Consider the following 20,446-nt stretch of genomic DNA (forward strand, 5'->3'; position numbering starts at 1 on the left):
GTGGAGGGCTGGTGACACCAGGGACCAGGACAGAGGTGGAGAATTCTGGAGCAGGAGGACACAGTAAGAGCAGTTACCCAAACATGAGGCACTGCTTCATTGTCATTACAGTCACAGACTTGGCAGACCTTTGGTTCTGTTCCAATATGATGTGACCACGGCCACAATTTTGCAGAGCTGTCAACCTGGGACAAGCAAGGTGTAAGTTTCTCTGTAAGGAGTCAGCTTGGTGCCCTCAGCAAAAACAGAGGCCCCCAATGTGGATGTGGGCTGAACGCAGGAAATTGGGACCAGCTGGGTGGACAACATGGTCAGCATGGACTGGTTGGGCCAAAGGGCCTGTATCTGTGCTGTATTGCTCTATGACTCTATGCTCCTACCCTGGTTTCTTTCACTCTGCACCTCAGTTCCATTTACTTGCCATGTTTTTCCTTAAGTTTGGAAGCTTCAGCAATGGCCTCATGGAGACTAACACAACTAAGGGATTTACTAAGGTGGACACAGGAAAATTATTTCTTTCTGTGGTGGAATCTTGAAAATGAGGCAAGGCCGGAGTGAAATCTGGAAGAAGTTTCTCATACAAGGAGTGGCACAGTCTGGAGCTGACTCTGTGGATGGCTGCGGTTGGAATCGGTTAAATTTTTCAAGATTGAAATTGATAGAGTTTTAAAAAGCTAGAATTGGTAATGCAAAGACCAGATTCGTGTAAGAACCCACCCGAGTCATGAATGTTCTAAATCTGTTTGTACCTGATCTGGCCCATATGTAACTTGTTCTAATTTATTCATTTCCCTGGATCAATGAGGAAAGCTGGGAGCAGTACCTAAAAATGAAGTCCTAACACAGCAAAGCTAACACAATTGGTGTGGGTGCTTAACAGCAAAATCAGCATGCAATAAAAAGAATTATAGATCAAAGTACTGCAATCCTGAATGGTAGTGGGCAAGTAACTGAAGGAGAAGTCTCCAAGAATATTCCTATCTTCATGGGTGACAGACACAGATACTCTCACAACATTTAAGAAGTATATAGATGAGCATTGAGTCATCAAGAGATAGTAGGTTACAGACCAAATGCTATTAAATGGGATCTGTATAGATGGTTGACATCGACATAGAGGGCTAAAGGGCCTGTTTCTGTGCTGTATGCTTCTTTGAGTCCCCATAACAAGACAGAAGCAATTGCAATCATATACAGCCAGAAGCGCCATGTGGATAATCATCACAGATGCCACTCTCCAATATTATTCAGCCTACATGATATAAAAATATGGCTGAGAGAATGAAATACAGCAAAGTCTATGGGTCCAGACAATATCCCAGACAATAAACGTGCCAGCCAGAATTCACCAGATTTCTACCCCTGCTGCATCCTACAGTTACAATACTGGTATCTACTCCACAGGATGAAAATTGCCCAGGTATCTCTGTAACAATATACGGTTGCCTCTGAAACTGGATCCGTGACTTTCTAACCAACAGACCGCAATCAGTGAGGATAGGCAGCAATACCTCCGGCACGATTATTCTCAACACTGGTGCCCCACAAGGCTGCGTCCTCAGCCCTCTACTCTACTCCCTATACACTCATGAGTGTGTGACCAGATTCTGCTCTAACTCCATCTACAAGTTTGCAGATGATACCACCGTTGTAGGCCATATCTCAAACAGCGATGAGTCGGAGTACAGGAAGGAGATAGAGAGCTTAGTGGAATGGTGTCATGACAACAACCTTTCCCTCAATGTCAACAAAAGAAAAGAGCTGGTCATTGACTTCAGGAAAGGGGGCGGTGTACATGCTCCTGTCTACATCAATGGTGCTGAGGTCGAGAGGGTTGAGGGTTTCAAGTTCCTGGGATGAACATCACCAACAGCTTGTCCTGGTCAAATCATGTAGATGCCACAGCCAAGAAAGCTCACCAGCGCCTCTACTTCCTCAGGAGGCTAAAGAAATTTGGTCTGTCCCCTTTGGCACTCATCAACTTTTATCGATGCACCATAGAAAGAATCCTATCTGGATGTATCACGGCTTGGTATGGCAACTGCTCTGCCCAGGACTGCAAGAAACTGCAGAGAGTTGTGGACACAGCCCAGCACATCACGGACACCAGCCTCCCCTCCTTGGACTCTGTCTTTACCTCTCGCTGTCTTGGTGAAGCAGCCAGCATAATCAAAGACCCCACCCACCCGGGTCATTCTCTCTTCTCTCCTCTTCCATCAGGTAGAAGATACAGGAGCCTGATGGCACGTACCACCAGACTTAAGGACAGCTTCTACCCCACTGTGATAAGACTATTGAACGGTTCCCTTATACGATGAGATGGACTCTGACCTCACGATCTACCTTGTTGTGACCTTGCATCTTATTGCACTGCACTTTGTAGCTGTGACACTTTGTACTGTTATTGTTTTTACCTGTACTACATCAATGAACTCTGCACTAACCCAATGTAACTGCTCTGTGTAATGGATTGACCTGTATGATCAGTATGCAAGACAAGCTTTTCACTGTACCTCGGTACAAGTGACAATAATAAACCAATACCAATATGTCCCATTCCATCCAGCTAACTACCACCTAATCAGTGTCTCCTCAATCATCAGCAGATCAATGGAAAATGTTGTCAACAGCGCTCTAAGTTAATATGTACCAACAACTTGCTCACCAACCTCATCTGGAAATAAATTCATCATTACTGAGCCCCTGGCTCCTTCACCAGAAGGTCTGCAGTGGTTCACGAAGGTGCCTCACAACCATCTTCTCATCAGCTAGGGATGGGCAATAAATGCTGGTCTTGCCAGTGACACCTGCGTCCGCTAAATAAAAAAAATGGTTTCTCATGATCTGGAACATGTTTTGGTCCAGGAATTAATGGACATGTAAAAGGTAGAGATCGGTTCGGGTGTGGTGTAAATATTTCCAGATATTTGATGTGCCTATAGCAAAAATACAGAGAATCCCACACTATGTACAGTGACCATTATAAAAACACATCTCAAATATATAAAAACTTAACTAGATATTGGTAATATAATACAAAATTATTCCAAGGCATGATACATTATGCGTTAACTGGAACAGATCATTACAATACAGTTTGACATAAAGCAGAAGCCTTATGGAATTATGTGTGCACTGTGTATAATGGAGAGAAAAACATATGCGGATTGTTAATGTCCCTGCACATTATGTAGAAGTATCATTTCACTATAACCTGTGTAGACACACATTATCAACGATGACACAGGTACTATGTCTTGCATAAGATAACAATGACATTACACAAGTTACAGCTTCCAATACAGAGTAAAACATGAGTAAGGTATTACATCAATATTGTAAAAGCTCAAAAAGCAATGTATAGAATAGCCACAGGGTTATAAGTAGATAATATTCATCATATAAGAATGCATAGTGGCATCACTGCTGTGTAATGTTTCTACAATACACATAATAATGTTTGTAATAGGAAACTATTTAACAGGAGGTGCTGTTACATATGATGTAAAAGAACAGAGAGTCCATTATCCTGAACGGCCAGGATATTGCAGTCTGTAGAGTAATGTAAGTGGGTGAGAATTAGTGCAAGTAAATATAATCCATCCTTTATCTTCACCATGAAAGAAATTCTGGTGATTTGATATTTCTATATTTTAAGGAGCTTCAGAGATGAAGCTGTGGAATAATTGTGGTATAACATTGTTTACAGAGGAAAATATACTGGAAATCTAAAACAAGAGCAGAAAATACTGGCTACACAGGTCACTCAGATTTAGTGAGAGTAGATGTATTAAAGGACATGCAGTGGATGTGAAGAGAAACCTTTTTATGCAGACAGTGGCTGTGATCTGGAATTTGTGGTCTGCAGAGGTGGTGGAAGTAGAGTCAAAGAGGGCTATCGAAAGTAAATCAGATCAGTGTTTGAAGGAAAGTAATTTGCAGTGGCAATGGGTATAAATTGCTTAACAAGCCAGCATGGGATACATGGAGCAAATGACCACCTTTTGTGCCACACTGTTCTGTGATTCTATGATCTATATTCTGATAGGAATGACATTGAAGCTGTTGATTCCACTCATTTATAATTCAACAGTGAATTTGCAACAAATAATTGATTGTTTTCAGATCTTTGCAATCGCCCCTGAGGTAGTGAATGAGCCAGCTTCTGGTTGCATTTTGTTCAAGTCCATTCAGGAGTCGGTACTTAGTGAAGATTGTCAGTGGCTGCAGTTTTTTTAGAGTCACACAAAAAGCAATGGAGGAACTCACCAGGTCAGGCAGCATCTGTGGAGTGAAATGGATAGTCGAGGTTTTGGGTCGAGACCCTTCATCTGGACTGGAAAGATAGAGAGGAGAGAGCCAGAATAAAAAGCTGGGTTGGAGGGGTGATGGAGCAAGTCCTGGCAGCTGATAGGTGGATCCAGTGAGCGGAGTGATGGGCAGATAAGGGCAGGAGGTGATACTGTAGGTGGAAGTGACAAAGGGCTGAAGATAATGGAATATGATAGGTGGTGCGTAGAATAAAAGGAAGGAGGTGGGGCAGGGAACCAGTGGGAGGAGAGTGTGGGCGATGGGCAGATGGAGAGGATGAGGCAGGGGAAAGATGAGGATGAGGTGGATCAGGAGGAGAGAGGAAAAAAAGGGAAAATAGGGGAAAAGGGACAGAGGGGGAGCAGTTACCAGAGATTTGAGAATTCGATGTTCATGTCACCAGGTTGGAGACTGCCCAGGTGAAATAGGAGGAGTTGTTCCTCTGATTCGCCATTGGCCATGACCTGGAAGTGGAGGGGGCCGCGGACAGACATGTCAGTGTGAGAATGGGAATTGGAATTGAAATGGCTGGCCACTGGGAGATCCCGGCTGGTACGGCAGACGTTATTTTGTTTTTTTACAATCACACAACCTTCTGCATGAGAAAGGCCACAGTGCCCAGTGTTTGTGCCGGCTCACGGGGAGGGCTCTTGAATCAGTTTCACTGGCCTGCCCTCTCCCCTTGGCCCAGTAAACTTTTCCTTTTCAAGAATTGATCTTATTCCCCGTTCAAAGTTACTGCAAAATCCAGGTCCACTGCCCTTTCACACAGATTATTCCAGAGTGGGTGACCAGTCAATCAGCATTCCAGAAGGATTGTTACAACAAAGAAAATGCAGTCCATTCAGCCTTCACCCCCTGCCACCTTTTAACTACTTCATGGCTGATCTGTGCCTTGACTCCATCTACCTGCCTGAGTCCAGTCGCCTTTAATATCCCCCCAGACACAAATGATATTGATCTCAGTTTTTAAATGTCCTGTTGACCTCCTGCTTTTTATGTCGCTTGCTTTGGATTCCACCACTAAATAGGTTCCGTCCACCAATCAATCCCTTTAATCATTTTAACTGACTCAATTAGATGAGTACTTATACTTCTGTATTGGGAAATAGAAGCTTCGACTCTGCAACCTGTTATAGCTCTGCCCTTTTAGCCCCGACGTCATTCTAGTGAATCTGCACTGCACTCTCCCCAGGGCCAATATAGCCTTGCTGAGGTGGGGGCAGGTAATTTAATGCAGTGCTTCATATGGGGTCTAACCAGAGATCTGTACAGCTGGAATGTATCTTCCCACCCTGATATTGTTCGCCTGTTTGTAGCCCTGTCTTGTGCCCAGGGCTGAGATTAGCTACTTCCACGCAGGGAACATCTGACCCATATGTTTTAGTCCTTACATCAAATCATCAGGGGGATTCCCTCAGCTTGTCCCTTTGAGACACCGTCTGCTCTTTAGAATGGCTCCATCCAATGAGGGTTTAAGCCCTCGCTAACCCTGGTGGAAGCTGCCCAGACTACACCTGAATCCATTTACCTGATTATTTATTCTGATTAATTGCACACAGATGTTGGGGCTCTGCATCTGGAACTGCTCCAGTCCATCAAGTAATTAGTAAAAGCGACTGATAATCATCAATTTCCAGATCCCACTGATGGTAACCATCAGGTGTACGTCTGTGGTGCTGGAGCCCTGCTCCTTGGTGCTCACGAGACTTGGGGAAGTGCCTTGGTTGTAGAGCCTTACAAACTTGTTTTAACAGTCATTTACAAAGGATCACAATGAAGATATTCAGTCTGTAGGCAGGACCAGTACCACCATTCAGGATAGGGCACTCCAATCTAAAGTTCCTCTCTCCTCCACTTTGAAGGCTGGTGTCCTCTCGAGAGCAAGGTGCTCAGAGAAGGAGTGTGGGATTACAATACAGAATATAATGGTACCATTTTTGTATCCAGCAAAAAAAAGACAGAGGAGATTCACTGCGGATGTTGCCTGGGATGGAGGCAATGATGAGGAGAGACTGGAGAGGCTGGGTCTGTTCTCCCTAGAGCAGAGGAGGTTCAGAGGGGACATGATGAGGTATATAAAAATATGAGGGGTATAGATCGGATAGACTGTAGGAAACTTTTCCCTTTATCAGAGGTGAATAAAGCTAAAGGAAATAGATTTAGGGTAAGAGGTTAGCAATTCAGAGGGGATCTGGAAGGGGACTTTTTTCACCCAGAGAGTGGTGAGCACCTGGAATGCACTGCCTGAGAGAATGGTGGAAGCAGAGGTGCTGACAGCATTTAAGAAATGTCCAGACCAGAACTTAAATCGCCAAGGCTTAGGTGGCTACGTGCCAAGTGTTGGAAGAAAGGATTAGTGCAGGTGGGTGCCAGTTGGTCTGTTTGAACAGGTTGGGCCGAATGGCCTGTTTCGCTGCTGCACAACTCCATGGTGAGGGTTAGATGGTGGGGATGGTCTCCTCACTGTTTCCTGTGGCTGAAGGTTTGTACAGCAAGTGGCTCAGATTTAAGGAGCTGTCTTATTCCTAACGAACCTGAGCACAGGATGTGGGTGTTGCAACAATGTCAGCACAAAGCACGTCCCTGTCGCCCTGGAACCAGTCCCTGGCCATATATATGTCTTTGCACTGTACTGCTGCCACAAAACAACAAATTTAATGTCATATGTCAGTGATAATAATTCTGAATCTGATTCTGTGTATTTAGAGTCACATACAGACCAGGACAGGTAAAGACTGTTGATTCCCTTCACTGATGGACGTTACTGACACAGATGAGTTTTTATAACAGTTTGTCAGTTTCATGGACACCATCACTGAGGAAAATAAATTCCCAAATGTATTCCCAAATTGATATTCTGGTAATTTAACCCTCTCACCACAGTCTTAGATATAAAGTGATCGGCAAAAGAACTAGCAATGAAATGAGAAAATACTGAAGTGGTTTGGAATCAAGGTGTATAGTAAATAGAGTTTAATATAGTCATAGTGTTGTACAGCACTGAAACCAGGCCCTTAGCCCAACCCACTCATGCTGACCAAGTTGCTTGCCTGAGCTAGTTCATTTTTTTTTGTATTTGACCCATATCCTTCCTTCCTATTCATGAACCTGTTAAATATCTTTTAACTGTTGTAATTGTAGTGACCCCTTCCACTTCCTCTGGCAGCTCATTCCATATCCCCACCACCCTCTGTGTGAAAGACTTGCCTCTCAGGTCCCCATTCAATCTTTCCTCTCTCACATTAAACCTGTGCCCTCTAGTTTATGTTCCCCTACCCTGGGAAAAAGATCCTGACCATCCACCTTATCTATGTCCCTCATGACTTAATAATTCTCTCGCAGGTCACCCCTCAACCTTCTTCACTCCAGGGAAAAGTCTCAGCCTGTCAAGTGTCTCCTTATAACTCAAGCCCTCCGGTCCCAGCAACATATTTGTGAAACTTTTCTGCACCCTCTCTGGCATCCTCTCTAGCTAAAGTCCACGTAGACAGCATCTACCACCCTGCCCTCATCAATCCTCTTTGTCACCTCTTCAAAAAAGTCAATCAAATTTTTTGAAACGTGATTTCCTGTGCACAAAGCTATGCTGACTATCCCTAATCAGTCCTTGCCTTTCCAACTCCAGGTAGGTCCTGTGTCTCAGAATCACCTGCAGTAACTTCCCCACCACTGCTGTTAGGTGCACCGGCCTGTCGTTCCCTGTCTCGTCCTTGCAGTCCTTCTTAAATAAAGGCACAACATTCGCCACCTTCCAATCTTCCGGTACCTCTCCGTGGCTAAGGCAAGTACAAAAATCTCTGCCAAAGCCCCAGCAATTTCTTCCCTTGCTTCCCACAACACCCTTGGGTACACTTGATAAGCCCCCAGGGATTTATCCACCTTTATGTGCCTGAAGACCACCTTCACTTCATAATATCAATATGTGTTGGGACATCATTGTTCTTGTCACTGAATTCCCCAGCTTCCTCCAGCTTCTCCATGGTAAATACAATCAAGCCACGGTACCTACAGACTCTAGAGGTGAACTCCTGTTAAGTGTGCAACAAAATAGTTTTAGTTGAGATGAGAAAGATTTATTTTCTGAGTTATTATTATCTTCTCCATCAGGAGGTCTCCCTGACCGGAATTGTCTGGTGCAGCATTGTAACTGTAGAGTGCAGAGTGGCACTGAAACCACTCTCCAGAGGGAGCTAGCCCCTACACCACCCACTCATGGCTTGCTCAAGGTCAGCAATACTGAGGCCCAGTACCTGAGCACGTGCCACCCTCAGAAGTGATGTCAGTCAATGAAATATTGGAATGGGAACTGGGACCTTCGCTGGTGAGCAAAACAGATACAGTGCTGATTTGTCTCGGAGTTAAGAGATAGCAGCGAGAGAACTGGCCCTTCTCAATATTTCACCCAGACTCTGCTTGTTGACATGATATTCAACTGTGAAGGCATCACAGCTGAGCCAAGTCTTATTGTCACCTCCAGCTGACCTGGACACACCCGTCGGGGTCAATGGAAAATTCTCACGAATTCCTTCCACAAGTTCAGGGTCATCGTATTGTACTGCACTGTTTCTCTCTGCTTCATGACAAATCATCTAACATGACACAAACTGGGGATCAACCCTGAGGGATGTGCACCAGTGGCAGTGGGATGTGACTGCCTGTAACACACAGAGCTGGATTCAGGCACTCGGAAAGCCCTGGCTGAGGACATTAATGGATCATATATCTGACAGCCATTGTCAGCTCAAGTTTACATTCCTAATAGATTCCATCACAGGATAAAGGAGTCAGACGTAACAGTGTAAACTCAGGGAGCCAGCTCATAGACCCTTGGAATGCCAACTGAAAACAGCAGCTGTGTTTTAAAGGTATCTCAAAGCTGCTTTGAAATACTTTTCTTAGTTAGGAGAAGAACTATTGACCATTAGTCTACTAGAGTTCCACTCCTTTCCTGAGATTCAGGCTAGAGTGATGCTGTGAGACCAGACCCTAGAGCAGGTATGAAATGCACCCAGGTACAATGTACCCCTATGTTACAGCCATTCGGGTAACAGAAATTCGACCTCACAGAATTTATAAATCACTCCCATAAAAATTGGAATTGGTTTATTATTGTCACATGTAAAAGCTGGTCTTGCATACCGTTCATACAGATTAATTCATTGTACAGTGCATCAAGGTAGTACAAGATAAAACAATAACAGAATGCAGAATAAAGTGTAACAGCTACAGAGGAAGTGCAGTGCAGGCAGACAATAAGATGCAAGGTCAATTTATGTGAGAAAAAAATATCAAGATAAACACAAAATGCAAAAGAATCAACAAATTTTGTCAATTTTTATCAAGAATTTGTGTCACGGAAAATTGTAATATAGACAGTTTTCTAACACAACCCCTCTATAATTTGAGGTGTACTGTGACTCTCTGATAGTTGCCGGTCACTTGGTGAATTAAAAATGATGCATTGAAGGAACATTCCCATATAAAGCACCATGACTCTACCTTGGGATGGCCAACTGCATACTTTTGAACTGTGGCCATTATTGTATTGCGGAGAAAGTCAGCCAATTTGTGCATGGCAAGTTCCCGTAAACATCAATTTGATTATCTGTTTTTAAGTTCAAGTCAGGATACCAGAGGAACTTGCTTGAATAATATCACTGTTACTTCACAGTCACTTAAGAGGGTAGACAGGAACTTGGAGGGGAGCACTCCCTCCGCCTGGCACCAGGTTCCAGCCAGCATTACATAGCTTGGACCTTCATTTTCTGATTTCAGAGATGAGAGAGCTCCCACCGGGCACAGCTGGAAGTCAGGCTGTGATGTGAGAAGGAAGAGGAGGGGTGTGGTGATATCTTAAGTATTGTGATGCCAGAGACTGCCTTCCTAGCTTTCTTCCATCAGTTTCAACGAGGGCACCATTTGGTGGCTGTTTTCACTGTGAGAAGGAAAGGTTTCCCCTTCAAGGCTGGATTCTGGGTAATACTGTTGAGTAATCCACAGGTCAACTCCCAGATTACTGCCAATAATCAGCACCCAGATTGGTGTGGAGTTACCTTATCTTTAACTGTACATTGTTTGCTCCTTATCTCATCTCCCAGTAAAGGTTTAACCTGCAACAGACAAAGGTTTAATTAACGTGCTGGCACCAATAATAGGATTTGACACAGTTTTCACAATGTGGCCAACACCCCTCAGTGCTCACTGGAATCTTGGTTATGTGCTTGAATCCAGAAACTATTTTTTAATTTGAAAATATATTTTATTCACAATAATATTTGCAGGAGGAAATACAGTCGTCACACTTCTTTCTCTACATTCAGTTTACCATCAAATCAATACATTCTCTTATAATGCGTCAGTGCTACTCATGTTATACAATGCACTCACGAAACATTTAAAAGCCTGTTACACCAGGACCCAGGTTCTCAGTGTCCAGTGGCAGCAGGGTCCTAGACCGCGGCCCTCCCCCACAGAACCTTTCCAGTGGCTGTACCAAGCTTCAGTACATCCCTCAGCACAGACTCCTGCACCCTGGAATGTGCCATTCGGCACCATTCACTTATGGACTAACTGAGAGATAACAGAGCTACCAACAAAGACCTTCTGACAACAGTAAGAGATGTTCTGTTTCCACCTATTCTCCTTCCTCTGTGAATTACGTAAAAGTGGTACCTTTGCGTTGCAGGTTTGTGCAGAGTGGAAGAAGACATTGAAAGTCTTTTTTTAACCTGCATTTTCTGCTGGTTGACCAAGTACACACCAGCCAGGCTCTGCAAGCTCCAGTGGTCAATGACCAGGATCGCAGGTTAGACAGGCAGTAACCAAAGACAGTTACGAGCTGAGTCACATTGGGAATTACCAGCTGAAGCCATAGACATGTTGTTAGCTTGGTGGTGAGTGTGTGGAATGGGCTGCCGGCAACGGTGGTGGAGGCGGATTAGATAGGGTCTTTTAAGAGACTTTTGGATAGGTACATGGAGCTGAGAAAAATAGAGGGCTATGGGTAAGCCTAGTAATTTCTAAGGTAGGGGCATGCTCGGCACAGCTTTGTGGGCTGAAGGGCCTGAATTGTGCTGTAGGTTTTCTATGTTCTATGTTTTGGGGAAGGAGGGGTCGAGAGAGATTGCTGATTCCCATTCTCCATTCTCGATACATATCATCAGTTGTATCATAAGGGCAGAAGAAACAGAAGTCTAAAGGGCTCTCAAGCCACTCTGCCATCCCCTAGGATCGTGCCTTGCCCACTTTCCTGCACTAACCCCACAACCTCTCATTCACTTGGTGCCCATTAATATATCGACCTCAGCCTTGAGTACCCACAGTGACTGAACAGCAACAGACTTCTAATGGTTCACAATCCTGAACAAAAAGAAATAGAACTAATTGGCCCACCCTTTATCCACAGATCATAACAGAATTTTCATACAAAATGGGATAGTTGCATATTATAAACTCTACTTAAATCTGTCATCCAGTATCCCAACCAATCAATTTGTCTCCACAGTCCAAGCAAGAACGTGTGTAATCCAGCTTCCGTCATTTCTGGTTTTCTAGTCAGTCAAAATGTTTTTATCTGAGACTCCTGAATAAATCTTCAAGGGGATTTTCTGTTCTTGACAAACAGATTTAGTTTTCCTTGATGTCAACTATGTCTCAGTTAGTTTCACCCACAGCTTTAAACCCATGGGTTCAAGAGCTGCGTTAGGGCCCAAAGCTTATATTCCGGTCTGGCACTAAGGGAGTACTGCACTGTCAGAGATGTTGTTATCCAGATTAAGTATTAAATTGAGTCCCATCAGCCTCTCAGGGAAATGGAAGAATAGGAGACTCCTTCCCAAAGTTTGGACAATATATATCCCTCAACTGACAACACTAAAAATAAATTATTTGGTCATTCTTTCCCTGCTTCTCTGAGAGCTTGCTGGGCACAAATTGGCTGCTGGGATTCCTTGTCACAGTGGTGACTGGTCTATAAAAGAATTTACAGCCGATAAAGTGCCTCAAGACATCCTGGGTTTGTAAAAACACTGTATAATTTGAGGAGACTGTTTCAAATTGCCTAAGTTAGACTGAGATCCAGAGTTCACCAGGGCTAGGTTTCATGCTCCTGTGAATTGTGTTTCTTCTCCAATGATCGAAAGCTTTAATTGTCCCTCAGGAGCTTTCAAAACTCCCAGTCAAAGAGCAGACACAGAGGCCCTAAAACACTAATGGCTGATCTGAAAACTGAGAGATGTCAGTAATGGCTTCACTGTCTGTACAAGCAGAACAAATTCGGGTAAATCAAAGAGGCCCAGATCCTTTATTTTATAGAACACCCCCTTTTATTTGGGGCCACGATTTCCAGTCCTCCGCTCTGTTTTCTCTTTCCTCTCTGCTGGTTTTATGTCAGGTTGCAGTGTTAGAGAAGGAGTCATGGTCACTCTCAGTTGCCAACTCTTACTGGATACTTCAGGAGACAACTTGATAAGACCTTACACCTCCACATTCATGTTCCCTGCTCTCCGGGCCTGGATGGGATTCTGGCCCCAGAACAACAAGGAACCACTGCCTGAGGTAGTCTAGCAGGTCAGAAAGAGCTACTAACCGTGAAAAAAAAGCCCTGAAACTGGTAGTAAGCCTCAACCGTATCCAAGACGGTAGCGTCCCAAGCGTGAATCATTGAAAACTAATCCCCCAATAAGAAATGAAACCATCCAATCTTGATTTGTCCATTCAGACCCCCAGGACCACCAGCTGAACTTCCCTCCCTGGTTTTGGGTTCTGAGTTTAAACCCAGATCTTGAAGCACTTTGATATCTTTGGTAGCGTTGACCTGCATACATTTGCCTCTTCCAAGATACATCTACATGATTTAACCCCTTCCCTTTTGCAAGGATATTTAGGGGATGTGGCTCCATAGAGAGTTAATCTTCCCTGCTACGGTGCTTATTGCTGGCAGATATGGGGGCGGAATTGCTTAGGTCTTGGACTCACTTGATCCATGAAGCTTTCACTCTTAATAAATTTAGTTTTGAATTGCTGGAAATACAGATGAAAGATGCAGCCTTTCACCGCTCTGTGAATATCAGGCACAGGGTCTATCCAATAATGTTTATGATCTGTTTTGAAAATGTTTCAGAACACTTGATTGTAGCCAGCGGGTTTTCATCTTAGGTGACTTAACGTTGTTTGGCACAAGCAGGGATCAGTAATATCAAAAATGAAATCCACATTTCTGTTGCTTCAGTTGTTTGCAGGGGGCGACGAAAAGGGACGGGAATTCCTGCCACATCCCTTGTCTGTGAGGTTTCATCGCCGGCATCTGGTCCGGGCTACACCTGCGGGCAATTCTCATCCTGATCTCGTCCCCTCCGTTAACGTTATGTAAAACGATCAAAGGCTGACTACAGGCCCCGCCAAAGACTTCTTAGTTCGATTAACCTTGGGGTTCTCAACCTCGCCAAAATTAAACCTGGGGTCTCCAGACTCTGCTGTGCTTTGTTAGCTGAAGACTGTGTAATGTGTTACTTCATTACTTTGTGTCCGAAGACCATATTTATTATGGATGTTTGAGCTTGCAAACGGCGGGGTGGGATCACACTGCCCTGGGCTGGACACTACACATTGTGGGAGCAAAACCGAGATTGTCTCACTCTATAAATTCCGGCGTTGCCAAAAATTGACCTAAGATTTTACTCTCAGAACTCGGGGTAACTGGTGACTTCTCGTCAGATCTCCATCGGTCGGGACACTGAGTATAAAAGTTGGCAAATCATGTTACAGCTATATAAGACTTTGGCTGGGCCACATTTGCAGTATTGTGTGCAGTTCTGGTGGCCACACTATAGGAAATATGTGGAGGGTTTCTTGAAGCATATGTAAGGTAGAGGAAACTGAAATCGGACAAGACCCTGGAGAAATATAAAGGAACTTTATGAGGGCAAAAGGGGCCATGAAATGTCCTTGGCAAGTAGGATTAAGGAGAATCGCAAGGCATTTTATACATATATTAGGAGTAAGAGGGTAGCTAGGGAAAGGGTAGGTCCACTCAAAGGCAGAGAGAATTTATGTGTGGAGTCAGAGGAAGTGGGTGAGGTCCTCAATGAGTACTTTGTATCAGGATTCACCAAGGAGAAGGATGACAGTGAAATCAGTGAGGGGTATGTTGAAATTCAGGGGCATGTTGGGTCTCTTGAAAAATATTAAGGTGGGTAAGTCTTCAGGACCTGATAGAATCTAAACCAGGATATTGAAAGAGGCAAGGGAGGAGATTGCTGGGGCCTTGACAGAGATCTTTGTGTCCTCTTTAGCCACGGGTGAGGTGCCAGAAGGCTAGAGAGCAGCCAATGTTGTTCCTTTGTTTAAGAAGGGCAATGGGGATAATCCAGGAAACTATAGACTGGTGAGCCTTACATCAGTGGTTGGGAAATTAGCAGAGAAGTTTCTTGGGGACAGGATTTACTGGCATTTGGAAAAGCATGGACTTATTAGGGACAGTCAGTGTGGCTTTGTGCAAGGAGGGGGCCTATCTCACAAATTTGATTGAATTTTTTCAGGAAGTAGTGAAGATGATTGATGAGGGAAGGGCAGTGGATGCTGTCTACATGGACTTCAGTAAAGTATTTGACAAGGACTCTCATGGTAGGGTGGTCCAGAAAATTAAATCCATGGTGGATCCAAAACTGAGTTGTTCATAGATGACAGAGTGTAGTAGTGGAAGGGTGTGTTTCTAACTGGAGGTCTGTGACCAGTGGTGTTCCTCAAGAATCAGTGGTGGGGTCTCTGTTGTGATATATATAAATAATTTGGATGAAATTGTAGGTGGTATGATTAGTAAGTTTACAGATGACATGAAAGTTTGTGGTGTTGTGGATAGTGAGTAAGGTTGTCAAAAGACACAGCGGGATATGGATCAGTTGGAAATGTGGGCTGAGAAATGGCAGATGGATTTTAATCCAGACAAGTGTGAGATGGTGTATTTTGGGAGGTTGAATACAAAAGGAAAGTTTACAGTAAATCGCGGGATCCTTCGGAGCATAAATGCACAAAGGGATCTTAGGGTGCAAGTCCAAAGCTCCCTGAAAGTGACAACACAAGTGCATAAGGTGGTAAAGAAGGCACACCGCACGCTTGCCTTCATCAGTCGGGGCACTGAGTATAAAAATTATGAAGTCATGTTACAGCTGACTTCTTTGGTTGGGCCACATTTGGAGAATTGTGTGCAGTTCTGGTCGCCACACTCATGGTCGGGGCAGACGTGGTGGGCCGGAGGGGCTTTTCCTGTGGGAAACTGTTCTATGTTGTATGTTCTGTGTTGTATGTTCTATGTTCCACTGGAGATGAGTGCTTCCGCTGCAAACTGCCTTAAAACTGGGGAGAACATGGTGCGATCATCCATCAGTAAGGACAGATGAGTTGGTTCTGCCCTTTTACCCAGTTCCGCCAATGCTATCCACGGCTTAGCTTCATGTACTCGCCTCTCTTTCACATCACTGAATAAGTTTCCCCAGTAAAAAAAATCCCCAGTCTCTGTTTCGAAAGCTTCAGTCGACGCCCAGGGTTCTGGGGAGGCTTCCAGGTCTCCCCGCGTCTCCAACCTGTGGGCGAAGCCGTGTTTCCTGGCATCTCCCTGAGCGGCCTGGTTGGAGTCTCTGTCCCATGTTGGTCAGGAAGATGGAGAATTTATTTCATAGACAGAGTGGGTACTTTGAAATTTGAAAAGAAGTATTTGGACCGGGAAGGAGTCAAGATGTCACCAGGTGAGTTGTTAAAGGATCAGAAGGTTCAACGGCTGAACGCCGGTTCGCCATCAAACGGCCAAGCGGTAAGTTCTTGAAGCTGCAACAGTAGGAGTATAAAATGAACGGATACAGCCGAGTTCTGATCTTCGACTCAATGGGGTTTGCAGATAAACGTGAGCTGATGCCGCCGGGATAGACTGCACATTGCGTGTTAGGGTTTTGGTGTAACTCAAACACTAATTCACGAGTCAAAATTGAGTTGTTTGTCTCGAAACATTTCCGATTTCCTGGGTCCCAGCAGGCAAATGCAGAACTGGTTTAAACATCTTGATTTCAGCAGAGGCTGTAATTCATGTTTGGAGCCATGATCCTGTAACCTCTTGCCCTGGCTCAGTGAACGGTCCCGGCTACAGGTACGTCCTGAGTCACCTCCAGCGCCTCTCGGTGTCCGACGGCATGTCCACTTCGCTGCAAAGTTGCGTGTACAGCAAGTGCGAGCGGCCTGTTTCTCTAAGACAAATACCGCGAGTTTCCGCAGGCCCATACACTCTCACTGACGGAATCAGCGCAGGTGTGACTGCCCTCACTCGGGGGTTCAGGAAGGGCCGAGAGAAACCCTTCTCAAAAGAAGGTAGTTTCATGTGTCCAGGATACAGATGTTGCCAACCGTGCCTTGTGAAGATTGAAACGCGAGCCTCTGCTAGTGTCCACACTTCCCCTGTAAAGTTTGGTCATCTTTTTTTTGCATTAAATCCCAGGAAACCAATGTTTGACTATTTCTGATGGAAAATGTTTTTCCAGTATTGATGTCCTATGTCCTGGAGCGTGTCGATGGTGAGAGCAGAAGATTTAACAGTGGCCCATTACAAATCGTGCAAAATCCTTCCCACTCCTGGGCGCTTTAAATCAATGAATTGCCGTTGAAATCCGTCACTGTTGTAAGGAGGTTGTTGGCCAAAATAAGCATAGTAGCCGTCAATGAGGTAAGTCTCTTCAAGATCATGCCTTTTTAGATGGCTGAGGAATGAAGAGTGTTCAGACACAAGGGTTGTCCCTCGGTGTAAGGCGGGGATTATTCCTGCTAATGTTATTCTCCGTTATTCCTGCTAATGTGCAAATTTGACAGTTCCACGTGTTTTCCAGTCTTCTTCGAGCATTAGTGGCCTGAGTTGGTTTAGTGGGTTTAGTTTGCGGCGAGCCCTTTGAAACTCGTCCAACTGAAGTCAGCGTGGCGAAATTGCGACAGATTTTCTACATCGTTCGAGGTTTCGCGTTGAGATATTTCATGAGTGGCGGTGACGTTGAAGTAGGTTTGGAAACACGAAGTCAGATCAATGATCCTCAGCGGCTGAGTTTAAAGCCGAGGTTAACTGGGAAACCGGGGCCACCGGTGTCGTCGAGAGCGGTGGGATTGCCGCTGAATTGGACCAAATTCCATCCTGTCCTTGGAGAAGTTCCCAAACTGGGTCACACCCTGTGATGTTCAAGGAAATAAAGGAGAGGGGACTTTCTACAATATAGGATAGACTTATCAAACCGTTCAGTTCAACCCTTCAGACCCCTGTTCAACTAAGTCGTGAATCGAGTAGAAGAGCTTCCTTGTGAACAAGTTAATGATTTGATATGGTGTCATATGCCATACAGCTTCAGCCGAAAGTGGCTCTCCGATACAGAATATAATGGGTAAATAGGGGAAATCAATTCTCCTTTGTCGCCTGCATAACATGATGTTGGTGTGACGAGATTAAATTCCCAACAGAATCGCTCGATAATCCCTGGTCATATTTTATCACTTTTAGCCCCTCCAAAACACGCAGAAGAGGCTAAAGTTGTGGCCCAATACAAAGCCAGGAAAGGAGCAAGCGGACAAAAATCACAGGGGTGAACACAACGAAGTGCTCCTGAAATCGATGTCAAGTCGCTGTCTTCCAAAGAAAGGATTTTCCCATCGATTAAAGCAACAGAGCCCCTGAAAGGGAACAAATATACATTTGGTGTTTAGGGGGCTAGGTTGCAGAATACATTCCTGTCCTCCCGCTGCATCCCCGGTCTGTAGATCTCTGTTTGGACTTTTGTCAAAGTTGCGACTAAAAGAAAAGATTTTAAATGGATTCTCCCACTCTGCAAAGACTGGCAGCTAATCAGATCTGCTCACTCCTGGCCTCGGCAGTTCATTCTTCACTTCCAGTGGCTGTTTCCCAAGTGTTTCGGTGATTGCCAACCCGGTCCCTCCTAAATCAAATTCTCATTAAGAAACAACTGGTTTTCTCTGTGTCGCGCGTCCGTCACCTCCCACGTCCCCACCAACAAGACGTGACTCTGTGCAAATTAATGTTGGTTTAAATCATCCAGGGGGCTCTTAAAGCAAATGCCAAGACGGAGGATAATCGCAAACTCCGACCAGCATCGCTGAGTTCATTGAAGATTTAGATATTGGCCAAGTCCAGGGATCTTCTCCCTGTGTGACCCTCAGCGCGGGGATCGAACCTCCCCCGGCAGAGGAAACCGTGTGGAAGGAAGGGTCTGTAAACCCCTGGTCCCTGGCCTAACTCCGATTTGTCGCGAATATCGCGATGTGTTTATTAGTGCCGCTGCCAAGTTAATTCACTTCCTAAAGTTTCAAGAACATTGACGAGAGGCAGCTATCTCGGGGCAATCCTAACAGACTCGAACTCAGTAAACTGAATCCCAGCAATAAGATGGTGCCATGATTTGAAAAGAAAACAGAATGAATGTTGGAACTCTCTCTCCTGCCGATCTTTCGTTCTGTTCCCCGTGGCTGCAGTGGAACCGCTGTGGGACCTGCCCTTCAGAACAGGCGGAACACGGTTATAAATTATTTTATACAGGCACAAAATCAATCTATGCTCTTCCTTCGGTCTTGCAAGTGCTTTAACTAGTCGAATGCTTCAACAAATCCCGATTTTTATTAATCTAGAATGATACGGACGCAGTTCAAGCGCTCGCCAGTTGTTATTTTTGATCTGGCGCATTGCACAAAGTCTGTGTTCGCTCTGCGGTCGCTCCTCCCAAAGGGAACTAGTCATGTTCAGTACAAAGATACAGACTGCTGGAGGAGCTCGGCAGCTCAGGCAGCGTCTGTAGAAAGAGAAACGGAGTTAACAATTCAGGGTCGGTGATCTTTCCATCACTCTGCAGTGACCCGGGTTCAATCCTGACCTCAGGTGCTGTCTGTGTGGAGTCTCTGTGACCGCGTGGGTTTCCTCCGCGTTTCCGTCGACTGTCCATCTCCCCCCACAGATGCTGCTCGACCGACTGACTTCCTCCAGTAGTTTGTTTTGTTTTGCTCCGGATGCCAGCATTGCAATTCTTGCGTCCCCAGTTATGTTCAATAATTTAATGACGTCAATAATTTAAATGTAAAGTATAAGTATCCCGAATGGTTCAAAACCCCGACGTTTGAATAGAATTTCAATGAAAACTGCAGATGTTGGAGATCTGGGGGAAAAAAAGAAAATTCTGGAAACACTGGGTAAGCCAGAGAACTTTCATGGGGAGATGGAATCATGAAGTTACACAGTACAGGACAGTCGGCGGCGCCATCAACCACACATTGGCACCAATCCTAATCTAATCTCATTTTTATTCTCCACCATTTCCCATCAATTCCCTCCCCTTCCCCAGATTCTACCCCTCACCCACACACTAGGGGGTAGTTTACAGCGGCCAATTAACCCACTGACCCGCATGCCGTTGGGATGTGGGAGGAAACCGGAGCACCCGGGGGAAACCCACAGGGAAAACGTGCAAACTCCACACAGACAGCGCCCGGAGTCAGGATCGAACCCCGTTCGCTGGAGAGTGATGGGAAGATCACCGAACTGAAATATTAACTCCATTTCTCTTTCCACAGATGCTGCCTGACCTGCTGAGTGTTTCCAGCATGTTCCGGCTTTGTGCATCAAAATGAACTTCAGCTCCAAGCTTCCCCTTGTGAACCTCTCTCACCTTCCAGTCCAATTCACTCAAGTTTCGTTGTCTGTATGTTGGAATATTTATGTCCATTCCCGTTTATAATTCACCAGTTTGTATTCAGTTGATTACACCTTTAAATGAACAACTCTCAAGAACTGTACATAATTCCAACATTAAACAGGAAACTATTTCAGCCAAAAAAATCTTGTCGCCAGCTATAGGAAGGATGATAATGAACTGGAAAGGGTGCAAAAAAAATGTTTCACGAGGATGTCACTGGGACCAAAGGGTTTGAGTTATAAGGAGAGGCTGAGTAGGCTAGGCTTAGACCATTGGAGGCTGAGGGGTGAAGCTTATAAAATCATGAGGGGCATAGAAAAGGTGTCTAGCCACAGAGTTTTCCCCAGGGTTGAGGCATCCAAAACCAAAGGGCACAGCTTTATGAGAGGGGAAAGATTTAAAGGTGACTTGAG

The sequence above is a fragment of the Pristis pectinata genome, chromosome 21 (assembly GCF_009764475.1).
Source record: "Pristis pectinata isolate sPriPec2 chromosome 21, sPriPec2.1.pri, whole genome shotgun sequence".
Lineage (NCBI taxonomy): Eukaryota > Metazoa > Chordata > Chondrichthyes > Rhinopristiformes > Pristidae > Pristis > Pristis pectinata.